We start from the raw sequence: 13377 nt of genomic DNA, 5'->3' as shown, positions 1-13377 counted from the left end.
AGAGGTTAAATATATTGCTCCTTTTAGGAAGGAAAGTGAACAATGGCCTCTTCGTTTGAAACCACAATGGGAATTTAGGAAGGGGCAGAGCATAATTCCCAGGATGGAAAATGGTTTGTGCTCCTGGGCTGCAGTCGATGCTCCTGTAGGACAGACTTCAAGAGGTGCTCAGTCGTTGCTGGTTAACTGTCTAATTACTCATGATCCTGTGCAAAACAAAGGGACTAAGTGGCACCTTCTGATACCAAGCAGAGGAATAATACCAATTCTTGGGTCAAGGGAATGAATACAGCTGTCTATCCTATCATGAAGTCTTCCTGATACTCTCAGGGCCTCTGGGGGCATCTCTCAACAAATGAAAGTGAAGGCCCATGGTTAGGCTAATCCTCCCAGATATAAAGACAGAATCCACGTGACACGTCAGGCATGGCCCTCTCTCTAAGCCTTGCTTCATGGTCTATCCCACTCTCTGCCCTAAGGTCAGCAGGAGGTGGCCTTCTTACAAGAGGCCCCCCAGGCTTCTTGAGCACTCATCACTACAAGCCAAGGCGAACTGTGTTTACGTAACCACCCTCCTCTCCAGGCTGAGAGCTTTTTCTTTTTTCTTTTTTTAAGATTTTATTTATTTATTTGACAGACAGAGATCACAAGCAGGCAGAGAGGCAGGTAGAGAGAGAGGAAGGGAAGCAGGCTCCCCGCCGAGCAGACAGCCTGACGTAGGGCTTAATCCCAGGACCCCGGGATCATGACCCGAGCTGAAGGCAGAAGCTTTAACCCACTGAGTCACCCATGCACCCCAGCTGTGAGCTTTTTCAAAGTAGCCTGTGTCCTGCTGCCTGGAACACCAGGGACTTAATATTTAATGGATGCATGAATGAGCTTGACCTGTCAGACATGCATCAGGTTCCCCAAAGTATGGGCCCCCCCAAATTCTGTTGGGCCGGCCAGACCCTCCCATATGCTGTACGTGCAGCTGGCAGTGTGTGAACGTAAGCGCAGAACTCGCTTCAGTAAACAAAAATTAGGAACAGGATAGACCTGTGCAGATGTTAGATCTTTCTCCGGGAACCACTGCATATGTAAAACAATTGGAGGGTGGAGAAATTCAATAAACAGCTGCCCTTTGAGGTGGCAAAAGACACTCTCCCTTTTCAAGTGTAATCAGCGGGTCGGATGACCTTGCCTCAACCCTTTTCAGCAGAGAAACAACCCTGGTGTGGCTTCCTCATCAGTCCTTAGAAGCATCCACTTAAAAAAAAAAAAAAAAAAAAAAGCCCTCACACACAATAAACTGCAAACACAAACACACTTTCAACCTAGATGCTTTCATTTAGCTATCAAGTCTTAGAAGATAAAGATTCGGGGGCGCCTGGGTGGCCCAGTCCGTTGAGCACCCAACTCTTCATTTCAGCTCAGGTCATGATCTCAGGGGCATGGGATCAAGCCCACTGTTGGGCTGTATACTCAGCGGGGAGTCTGCTTGAGATTTTCTCTCTCTCCCTCTGCTCACACGCTCTCTCTCTAGCTCTTTCTAAAATACATAAAATTTTTAAAAAAGAAAAAGAAAAGAATGATTCAATCATGCTATAGGCTTTTTTTCTTTTCTTTTCTTTTTAAGAAAACTGGCTGGCTCCTGGGACCACTCCCCAGTTGTGGGTCCAGAACTGCTGGGCTGAACACCTTATAAGGGAAGATGACTCCACAGGTACCATCTAAGAGTACAAAATATGTCTAACATATACACAATTAGTGTTTAGATACTTCTGTGAATTTTTTAAAATCCAATTACAGACTTCACTGAATTCATCAAATTTTGCCATTAAGTATATTAGTCATCCCAAGAGACACGGTGTCAAAATGGCTACACTTCCACAAGACTGGGAAATGCAGTAAAGGCCTTGATAATCAACCTAGGGTTAGAAACCCCTAAGCTAGCCCATTGAAAGCATTCCCTCCACTGTGCTGTACCAACAGCCCTAGAAATAAGGCTCTTTTGGCTCAACTGAGATCAGGAAAGATTGCCAAAAAGAGGACACTAATGGGGATTCTACTGGGTAAAACGGTCTGGGATGCATACAACAGAGGACAAGCTCTTTCAAAAAAGTCCACTCTGAGGACCAGTTTCACCTTCAGAGACTGAAGTTGCAATCACTGACTAATGAAGGGGTTGAATCCACACGCTATCCTGAACCCCAGCCCCTCCAGGTACTAGGGCTACTGAAAGGGAGAAGACAGGAGAAAGAATTTCAGAGCCCTCATAAATGTCATATAGAACTAGGTCCCTTTGATTTTCTAAGTGTAACAAGCTGTGGGGTAGGAACTTCCCTCTCATCCCGGAATGATAGCTGAGGACAAAAGGCACTAAGAAGCTGTAATCTAAGTTCTGAAAGCCCCCCCCCCCCCCCCCCCCCCCCCGCTCATCAAGGCTTCCTGGAGATAATACCCTCTAACCCACAAGACACCAGTTCTTTACCACTCCCCCAAAGTCAGAACAAGTCTGAAAAGAGGGTGTCAGCATGAGAGGGGGTACAAGACTAAGACTATTCCCTCCCCAACCTGAAGCTGAGGAGAGAAGCTCCAAGAAAATCACTCTTGGGGGACAGGCAGGGAGGAGGAAAGGAAAGGAAGGGAAGGTGGGAAGGAGGGGAGGGTAAGCTAGATCTCAGGACAAGACTTCGCCCTCCCGGAAAGGGGTCAAAAGTACAAAGATCCAGTTATAAAATCAGTAAGTTATGGAAATGTAATATACAGCATAGTGACTATAATTAATACTTAATACTGTTCTGCATATCTGGAAGCAGCTGAGAGAATAGATCTTAAAAGTTTTCATTACAAGAAAAAATATGGCAACAGAAGTTAACTAGGCTTACCGTGAGTATTTCACAATATCATATCATTACATTGTACACCTGAAACCCATATCATGTTATATGTCAATTATACCTTAAAAAATCAAACTAATATCATGTTATATGTCAATTATTTCCTTAAAAAAGAAGAGACTTTCCCCTCTTCTTCACTCCAAGCAGCTGGGCCACAGCTGGGGCAGGTGAGCCAAGGAGGTCTCAACGGAATGTGACTTAAGTTTTCAAAATGAACATGATTCAGTCTAAATCACTACATGATATTGCCCATCAACTGATGAATAAACAAAATGTGGTATTTACACACAGTGGAACATTATTCCACCTTAAAAAGGAATTTCTGACACAGGTAAACCTTGAGGCCATCATGCTGAGTGAAACAACACAGTTACACAAAGAAAATACTGTATGATTCCACTCAGATTCCCAGGGCAGTCATTTACAGACAGAAAGAATGGTGGCTGCCAAGGAGTAGGAAGAGAGGAGATGGGCATTTATTATTTAAGGCATAGAGTTTTGGTTTTATAAGAATTCTATTCAGCTTCAGAAAGAGTTCTGGGGACGCCTGGGTGGCTCAGTTGGTTAAGCAGCTGCCTTCGGCTCAGGTCATGATCCCAGCGTCCTGGGACCGAGTCCCACATCGGGCTCCTTGCTCAGCAGGGAGCCTGCTTCTCCCTCTGCTTCTGCCTGCCATTCTGTATGCCTGTGCTCGCTCTCTCTCCCTCTGATAAATAAATAAAATCTTTAAAAAAAAAAAAAAGAAAGAGTTCTGGAGATGGATGGTGGTGGCAATCGTACAACAGGGCAAATAAAATAAATACCACTGAAATGTACACTTAAAACGGCTGAGATGGTAAATTTTAATGTTATGTGAATTTTACCATCATTACCATGAGAAGGCAGTGATGGATGTGTTAATTAACTAGGTGGTGGGAACCCCTGACAATGTAGATGTATACCAGATCACTGCAGACTTTAAAACATCTTGCAAATTTGACCAACTGTACTTCAATGAAGCAGGAAAAAAAAAAAAAAAAAAAAACTGAAGGTAACAGGATAGTTATAGATTTGGCCCAATATAGCGTAAAGGAATCCACCACCCAAAGGGAAAGAAGATTTCACGTAATATAATATAAAGTAAGTGCTGTTAAAAGAATTCCTATAAACATCCCCAGCAAGAATCCTCATTAAATGGACTCCATATCCTCATCTTTTATTGGCTAATCCTGTCCCCTAGCTCTCCCTCTGGCTGGAAATAAAAGTCTGGATAAAACCTCTTCCAAAAATACCATTTCTGACATAATGTCAAAGTCAGAGGGCTGGAGGTTCTGCAGATGCTTGTTAAAGTGGGAAATGGTTGGAACCACTTCTCCTACCTTCTCTTGCCCTCACATTGTATGCTCACATACCAGCATGTCGAGTTTGGGTGTACAGTACAGAGCTACACAACAGAACGCTAACTTCAGATTGCTCTTGCTTTGGCTGGAGACACAAAACACTCAGGTGGAGGAAATGTGTGGGGTTCAAATTTGGGTGTCCAGGAGAAGAGAGGCAGCAATGAGAGAAACGGAGTATGCAGAAGGGACTGGTCAGAGATGAAAATGATGACTGGGGTTGGAGCCGTAGGTGTTTGAAAGATACCACAGAACCAGGGTTTATGGGAAGAAATGAGTGCAAAGGTAATAACTGACCGTCTCTCTGAAGATTAAAGACCCTGAGGATGGGTGTCCACTTTTCAGACCTAAAATGAGCAACAGAGGCCCAATTAGGACATAGAGGAAGGACAGAGAGATGGGAGGAGGATCAGAATCGTGCAGCACCTCACAGCGGGGGGATGCTTTCCGTCATCATGTTCAACAAAACATGGGAAGAGAAGATGCACGTGTTTGCTCATTCGAAGAATGAATGGACACCAAGGTGGGAGTGCCCAGCACATGACTGCATGCAGGAAGCGGATACTCACGAGAGAGATCTAGGCTGCAGATGTGGATGTAGGGGTAGAGAGCAACAGGCAGAGCAAAATCCCCAGACGAAAACAGATCCTCAGGGATGTGAGTGAGGACAGCACTAGGCTGAACACTGACCCTGAGAATACAAACTGAAAGGAGAGGGAGAGAAGCCCAAAGATACAAAGAAGAAAGAGTCAGGGAGATCCAAAGATCATCAGTAGACTTCAGAAGTCAAAAGGGTAGGGCCGTTGAGGTGCAAGGAGTGATAAGCCTTATTGTATGCACCGGAGATGTCCAGTAAGATGAGGACCGAAAGCTGCTGACTGGACGTGGCACTACAGATATCCTTGGTGACTTCATCAAGAGCTACTTGAGTAGAATAATGGTGAAGGAAGTCAGAAAGCTGTGGTAAGTCCTGGAGGAGCAAACAGAAGGCAAAGAAGTGGACAGAATACAGAGTATGCTCTCAAGATATCTGGATGAAAAAGAGGAAATGGATGGGAATTACCCTTGCAGGTGCTGGAGGACTTTTAGGGCGTGGAGACTTGGCATGTTTATAGGTTGGGAAAAGCAACCAAGAGTAAGGGAAATGGAGAAGTTAGAGGTAGGGAAACAAGGTCCTTGAAGAAGCACAGGTCTTTGGCAAAAGGACAACTATCCTCTGGGACAGAGGCTGAGGGATGAGAATGGGTAGATAAGGTTAGGAGAAGGATGTAGTTCTCCCTCACATCTGTGGGAATCTGTTTTTGGGAGCCTAGCTGGTTTAGTTGGTAGAGCATGTGGCTCTTGATCTCAGGATCATGAGTTCAAGTCCCACGTCAGACATAAAGCTTACTTAATTTTTTTTTTTTTTCTAAATATAGGGATCTGTTTTCATCTGGGGATTTCACTCTGCCTGTGGCTCTGTACTCCTACATCTATGTCTATAGCCCAGATCCCCTATTCTCTCTTTCTATCTCTCTCATGCCAGGGAGGCCACACCTGATACAATTTTCTTGATTACATAGGAAGCAAGGCCACCTGCTTAGAATGAAGACAGGTCAAAATGGGGACTTAAAAATAATAGTGACGTTTAATCATCATTGAATTGAATGAGAGAAGGAGCTGTAGGTGTTGAGGACCACCACTCAGAATTCAGAGTGGTGATTTAGGGTCTCAGAAGGAGATTAAGCAGAACCAAATAAAGCAGCAAGATCAAAGTGGAACCTTGCTGAGAAAGGCCTGGTGCATTTTGTACTTAGGAGGTATCTGAACAAGAGAGAATCAGAGACTGAGAAGAAAGGGAGTGGTGAGGAGTAAATACAGAGTATTTGTTAACATGCTTAGATAAAAAAGAAGGAAAGAAATGGGATGGATCAAAGAAATGGCCAAGGATCAAGTGAAGGATTTGTTTTTTCCATCAACATCACCAAAGGAGAAGCAACCAAGGGAGACTCAGGGACTACACAAGGTGTAAGTCAGACAAGTGAGAAAGCAAGAATATGTTAAGAGGGCAGAGAAATGGATCTGCCCTGGAACAGGTTAGAGTCTCTGTGAGAGAGAGGGTTCCCCGACAACCAGCAGAAAGGCAGACAGGAGACGGTCAAACAAGGAACAGGGGATACATACAGATGGGCGTCATTGCAGGATTTTTCTCAACAGACTATAGAACCAGAATGTGGATGAGAAAAAAGGATGGGCTTATAGGTATGGAGGTTTTGAAGTGCCTGAAAAACCCACAAGAAGGAAAGTAAGACTTTTGCTGGGTCCCTGGGTATGCAGAGAAGACATACACCAATGCATCCAGCAGCATTCTTTGTCCGAGGGGCAGCACTGTGGGATACTGCTCAGGTCTGGCATGGGCATGGCAGTTATGAAGGAAGGTAAAGGGTCAACTAACTTCTAGGCATCACTGAGTTAGCACTGCAGTAATGACCTTGAAGTCTGGGCTCAAGAGACTACCAAGTGGACCGGTTAGAGCTTAGGAATCAGATCCATCGTAAGGCCAGGTTTCCGTCATGTGGATTTGGCAAATGTAACGTAAGAATTAGCAACCTAGGGAAGCAGCATGAGGACTGATTGAAAAACATGCCCTGTTTGAGATCTAATTGGTTTCCTTTTTTTTTTTTTTTAATCTTTCATCTCTGTCTTTAACTTTTGAACATAAGGAATAGTTATTGTAACTGTCTTAATGTCCTGTCTGCTAATTCTAAGATCTGTGGATTGCTTTCAACAGATTGATTTATCTCCATTACAAGTCAGATTTTCTTACTTCTTCACATGACTGGTAATTTTTGACTGGATGCCAAACATTGTGGATTCTATCTGTTAAGTGCTGGATAGTTTTGAATTCATAGAAATATTTGAATTCATAGAAATATGAGTATTGTTTAGGGACACAGTTAAGTTACCTGGAAATAGTTTGATCCTTTCAGATCTTGCTTCTAAGATTTGCTTGGTGGGCCAGAACTGTGCTCAGTCTGGCTGGTTATTTCCCACTAAGCAGCCAAGGCCCTTCTGTATATTCAACACAATGCTCTGTGAATCTGGAGTTTTCCAGTCTAGCTAGTAGAAACAGGCATCATTCCTGGCCCTATGTGAGCACCAGAAATAATTCTCTCTGATCCTTTTAGATGGCTCTTTCCCTGGCCTCAGGTAGCTTCCTTAAACTGATCAGCACTCAGCTGAGTACTCAAGGGGAACCTTGTGTATCTCAGAGTTTTTTATCTGGGCAATTGTCTCCTTCCTGGTATTCTACCCTGTGTCCTCCAGCTGCCTTACTCTTCCTGGACTCAGATCCATCTCCCCAACTTAGGAAGCCCACTGGGCTCCACCTGATAGAGGGGAAGAGAGAGCATCCGAGAAAATGAGGGAGCCGCCAAAGGAGCACATTGGCCACAACAGTCCCCACCATTATACTCCATGGCCAAAATGGTGCTAGAAGCAGGAAGCAAGCACCCAGACCTGGACTCTGTTTGCCTTCATAGGGAGCAACCCCTCCCCCAGGCCCTGACAGGAAAAGAGCCTTTCAGATACCTTGGTGATACCTGTCAGGTTTCCCAGAAACAGATAAGCCTGCCTTCAGCCCTTCCAATTGACAGTGTTCCACCTGCCAGCCCCACGGAGTTAAGAGGCTAACCCAATCCAAGCAAAAATTGCTATTCAATGTACATTCTTCCTTCACGAGCAACAAAACTCTGATTTTGCCTCCAACATATGCAGGACACATTTTAATTAATAATTAAATACTAGATTTAAAATGGATTCTCACTTGAACAGAACACCACCTTTAACTGAAGACAGAATTGGGTGGTGCGTAAGCCCCAAACAGAACAAGCCACAGGCAAACAAAGCCTGCTTATGGACTCAAACAAGGGACACCATCTGGTAACACAAAGACAACCAAGCCTGTGAGATTAAAACTGCCAAAACCAGCACACACTTTAACTTGTAATTTAATAAACTAAGGCAAATATTTGGGGAGAGACCAATGCTATAAAAATATCCACATGGAGGGTACCAACTGCAATTTGTGAATAAACAACAAAGTAAACAACTAGGGTGGCTCCAAGTTGATGGGCGGCACTTAGGTCAGGGTGACCGCCAGACCTAATGATATCCTCACGCTGGGACAAAGGAGGGAGACTGAGGGCCAGTGCTGTCTGACAATTTACAATGCCCACCCTGGCATTTAACAGTCGATCCTCTAGGGATAAGAATTTAACAGCAGGGGCGCCTGGGTGGCTCAGTGGGTTAAAGCCTCTGCCTTCAGCTCAGTTCATGATCCTAGGGTCCTGGGAATGAGCCCCACATCGGGCTCTCTGCTCAGCCGGGAGCCTGCTTCCCTCCAACCTCTCTCTGCCTGCCTCTCTGCCTACTTGTGATCTCTGTCAAATAAATAAAATCTTATTTTTTAAAAAAAGAAATTAACAGTAAATAGTTCATATAATCTGCTCTTAAAACACACCTTTCTTTCCAGGACCTGGAAATTTCTTGTAAATATTAACTCATTCATCTTAACAGAGATGTTGGAAGAATGCACTCATTGCCATTGTTTATCTGGGCTATAAGAACTAGCCAACCGTGGGGGCTTGGTTCCCATATGATCCCAAAGAGTAATTCCCTGCACCCACTGCTCTGTATGTCATGCTAGACAGGGAAATAAACCACTAATCCTTATCTGTTGTCCTATCAACATTCCTAGGAAGCACCCATGACTAGGGCTGGTCTACACAAACACAAACATACACACACACACACCACAGTCCATGATACAGTCAGTCCTCACAAGGAGATGGCAGCCAACATCAGTCTAGGCAATATCTAGATCCTTGAGGATGTTCCCTTAGGGGAAAGTGTAGCATTGGCTCTAATGGGCAGATTCAGGAATAGGGGCAACATATACTCCTCAGAGCCCAGCATGCAGGAAACGGACACAGTGGTCATCCTTCCACACATTCTCTCCGACCCACCGCTTCACAGACGGTAATCCCTACCAAAAGGACGACAACACACAAACCAGGATGTACTTTGCACCCTCCCAGAATACGACATACATATGAAGTTCAACTGCTGTCTAGGATTTGAAACAATGGCTGAGAAAAGGGGTTTAAGTCATCATAGTTTTCCCAGTACCTCTTAGATGATTCACCACAAAATACGTGGGGTAACTTGGGTATGGATTCCCTTCCAAATGGGCAGGCACATAATCGGCATCAGGTCCTAATACAGCCCTTTGCGGGTATACGCATGTTTGTATGATCTCATGTAACCTTCACAGTAATCCTGGGGGTAGATGCCACGAGCCCCATGTTTGACATATAAGGACACCATTGCTCAAAGCCATGCAGCTAGGAAGCACAGGAAGCAGAGCTGGGTCCCTCTGATCTAAAGCTGATGCCCTTCCACCACCCACCCCACATCTCTAGCACAGTAAGAAGCCCCAGTAGCAATTTCCAGGGGATTCGGTCCATAAGGTTCCGTTAAGGACAGAATTAACACTAACACCAGGAAATAAATTTGGGGGCATTCATGACGTTGGAGGCCTCACTACAACTGGCATATTATCTAAAGAGCTTGACTTATTTCCTGGATTAAAAAAACAAAAACAAAACAAAGATTGCTCTCCCTACCCTTCCTCAAAACTCCCCAGAATAGCAAGACGGCCTGACCCCAAACCAGAAGCGGAAGTGCGTCCAGGCTGAGCTGGGATGCTGATGGTGCAAGAGAAGAACGTTGAAGGCATTCAGTAAAGCACAAGTGTTTTTCGGTTGACTCCAGCAAAGAAGGGATCATCCTTCCCCTCAAAAGACAAAGAAAAACAATCTGAGGGTTTTGAAGGGGCAGGGGGTGGGAGGTTGGGGGAACCAGGTAGCGGGTATTAGAGAGGGCACGGATTGCATGGAGCACTGGTTGTGGTGCAAAAACAATGAATACTGTTAGGCTGAAAAGAAATTTTAGTATATGTGCTGCCGAAGCGAGCACTGAAAAGAAATTTTAAAAAATATATATGTGAAGGCTTAAAAAAAAAAAAAAGAAGACAATGAAAAGCACCACTGTAGCTACTGCACGTGCTGCACTGTAGCTACACACAGTGAGTGAGTGCTCAGATCCAGGCTGTTGCCTCCATGCAACAAGACATGGAGCTTAAGTCAGAGGCGATTCAGATGACAAGTGGTTCTGGGGAAGGTGGTTCTGGAGAGCCCTATGCCCTGTGTGAAAAGGTCACGATGGGAAACTCCAGAAATACTGTAGGATGCTACGTACAAAACAAAACTAGGCTCTGGGCCATATGCATCCATGAGCAGTACATGATCCCTGGTGGGAGAAAGAGGACACAGCCAGCACGCAGTCAGGACTCTGCATATTAGAGAGGTGGCCCATAAAGACTGGACTTAGGGTGACCATTCACAAAGGCAAGGACCAAGAATGTAGGAATTGGGGGCCTCCCCCGGACACGCAACACCTGAGGGAGAGGCATGAGACAAGATATGACGGGTCACAGGCCTGCTTGAGGAGGGTTGTGAAACTGTCCTCTCTGCTTCCCGGCTCCCACAGGGTCCTCCCTGAGGTGCTAGCGGGAAATACCAGAGTCCAACTGAATCATCATATATTCATATATTTAACAAAATCAATGAGCGTTCGTTCTGTCCCAGAGTGAAGCTTCAGTCTTTGTCAGTGAAGCCTTCCTAAAGTCCTGTGTGAGAAAGAATCCCTCCAGGGCAGATTTGTTTTTTAATTTATTTTTTATTTTTTATTTTTTTAGTTACGAAAATATCACCACAAGTCTGAGAACAGCTCCATGACCTTTAAAAGCAATCACTTCCATCAACTCTAGACAACCATTAATTTACTTCCTGTCTCCATTGCTTTGTCTATTACAGACAGTTCATATTCATGCAATCATACAAAAACTATGGAAAGCTTCATGAATTTGTGTGTCATCCATGTGCAGGGGCCATGCTAATCTTCTCTGTGTCATTCCTACTTTAGCATATATGCTGCCGAAGCAACCCACCCAGTTGGATTTTGAGGAAGCGTTAGATAAGATGGTGGTACCCAGATATGGAGTCCCTTCTACAGAATGGCATCCCAACAACTTACGTATAACCTACTATACCCAAACTTATTATCTGAGTTTTCATGACCCAAATCCCCATAATGGTGATACTGCTATAGGTAACCTGAATGCCAAAGAATAAAAATAGTCATCAAGGAATAGACTGAGCATTTTTAAATTAGTCCCTTCTCTGACATTCTTTCCTGCTTTAAAACCACCCTGCTCCATCCAGTCTTCCATGTTAATGGTTTGCTGGTCTCACTTTCTGAGTTAATACATCCCATGCAACAATTCATGCAATAAAAACCAGTACCAGATAAAAGTGAGATCGTGCAGCTGGTGCAGGTCATGACCTTGACTGACAAGCTACTCCAATCACAGCAAACCCTTGACCGACTAAATCCAGGTATAGGTGCATTACCACTGAAGAAAAGATCAACAGGGATGGAGCCATGCCGGGCCTTTGGAAAAACTGTGGACACCTTCAAATATTTCTGCAAATAACCCTCTTCACGACAGTGCCGAGAAAGTCATCATGAAGTCGAAAATGTTATGTTATCAGGACTTCAAATGAGTCAGGAAAAGTATACAACTGAATTATTTGATCTGTTCTTGGTTCTAAGAATTAGCATAAAGGTGTCACTTCACCTAAACGCTGATAAATATAAGAAGAAAGGAAATGACTTGCATGATTTCTGTCATAATTTTTAAAGGCAGAGTACCAATCAAAACTTTTAAAATATGTCTTTTTAAACTGTTGGCTTCCATTGTAACTGGAATCACTCTAAATTGCCTTTTCCTAATCCCAGTTACTCTAAGAGAGGGAAATGCCTATAACTTGTCTTCAGTCCAACGGCTGACAGGTAGCACAGGCCACATTCCCAGCCTGCTTTTACCACTTTCAAGCCTGGCTTGAGTCTCAGCATTAGTACTGAGTGTTTGCAGACATTAGCAAGGCCCTTAGCCTCTCAGTCTCATTTTCTCCTCCTGAAACACAGGAACTGTAACCTGACCTAGCTTTTTAAAACGCTTTTTTTTTTTTTTTTTAGTGTTTTATCAACTCTTAAAAGACTATACCAAAGTAATATACTCCCTTCTGTGTTTTTTTCTTACATTTTTTTTTTCATTTAGCAAACCTTCCAGTTGCTAAAACTTTCCATTAATCACATTAGATATAATTTGGGATACAACAGGGGTGTTGAAACTTGGTCAACCTTTAGAACTGGCCAAGGCATTATTAGGAATCTGTTTCTCTTCCCCAGAGATTCTAATTCAGTCTGAGGCCTGAGAATCCTTAGTTTTCAAAATTCTCAAGTGATTTCATTGCTCTAGAATAGATCCTCTCTGGCCATCTCCTAGTTTTTAAAAACCTTATTTTCAGTAATTGGTAAATCCCAAAACAAGGACTCAGATATTGGAAGTATACTCATTTACACTAATCAGGAAGTATCATCAAAATTCAATATGAACTAAGCTTCTAAAAGTTACATAGTAAGTCCCTACAATGTGCCCAGGTCATGCTCCAATCTATTTACCTCCCCAGATGTTTACCAGATGGATCACTAACATTTATTAAAGCTTCCCAACAAATGATAGTTCCCACCAAATTCAAGAACGGAAGACTCCAGCTAAGCCCAAGTTTTCCATGTTTTAAGTGGGTGAGGTGCATAAGAGTAATGTCTTAACAACCCACAAATAGAACTGAATTACAGCTAATTATATTGAGAGGTGCATGAACTTGTTCTATATCTCCAAACAGTCATTTTGAACTTTTAATGCTTTCTTAAGCTGTGTAATGGATCCTAATTTAGCTTAGAACAATCACAATGGAGTTCACAGAACTTGGGAAAGTCTTCATGATGAACTTAAAATAGTTTAGGCTTTAGCAACTTACATTAGATCATTGTTGTTGTCTTTTAAGATTGTATTTGAAAGAGAGTGTGAGTGGGCGAGAGTGAGCTGGTGGGGAGGGGTGGCAGTGGCAGAAAGAAGGCAGGCAGAGGAAGAAGCAGAAGCAGACTCCCAG

General features: G+C 43.7%; 1 protein-coding gene and 1 non-coding gene across 2 annotated transcripts in view; both read right to left on the bottom strand.

The window, feature by feature from the left end:
• Positions 1 to 13377, bottom strand: part of PRKCH (protein kinase C eta) — a 225288-nt gene that overhangs the window by 129213 nt on the left and 82698 nt on the right. The gene's annotated exons all lie outside the window — the stretch shown is intronic.
• On the bottom strand, positions 11202 to 11304 carry LOC131837387 (U6 spliceosomal RNA). Its single transcript, XR_009356000.1, has one exon. It is a non-coding gene; the product is annotated as a U6 spliceosomal RNA (small nuclear RNA).

Source organism: Mustela lutreola, chromosome 7 (genome assembly GCF_030435805.1).
Source record: "Mustela lutreola isolate mMusLut2 chromosome 7, mMusLut2.pri, whole genome shotgun sequence".
NCBI classification, from domain to species: domain Eukaryota; kingdom Metazoa; phylum Chordata; class Mammalia; order Carnivora; family Mustelidae; genus Mustela; species Mustela lutreola.
The sequence above is the reverse complement of the archived record's forward strand: the minus strand, read 5'-3'. Positions and strand labels throughout refer to the sequence as shown.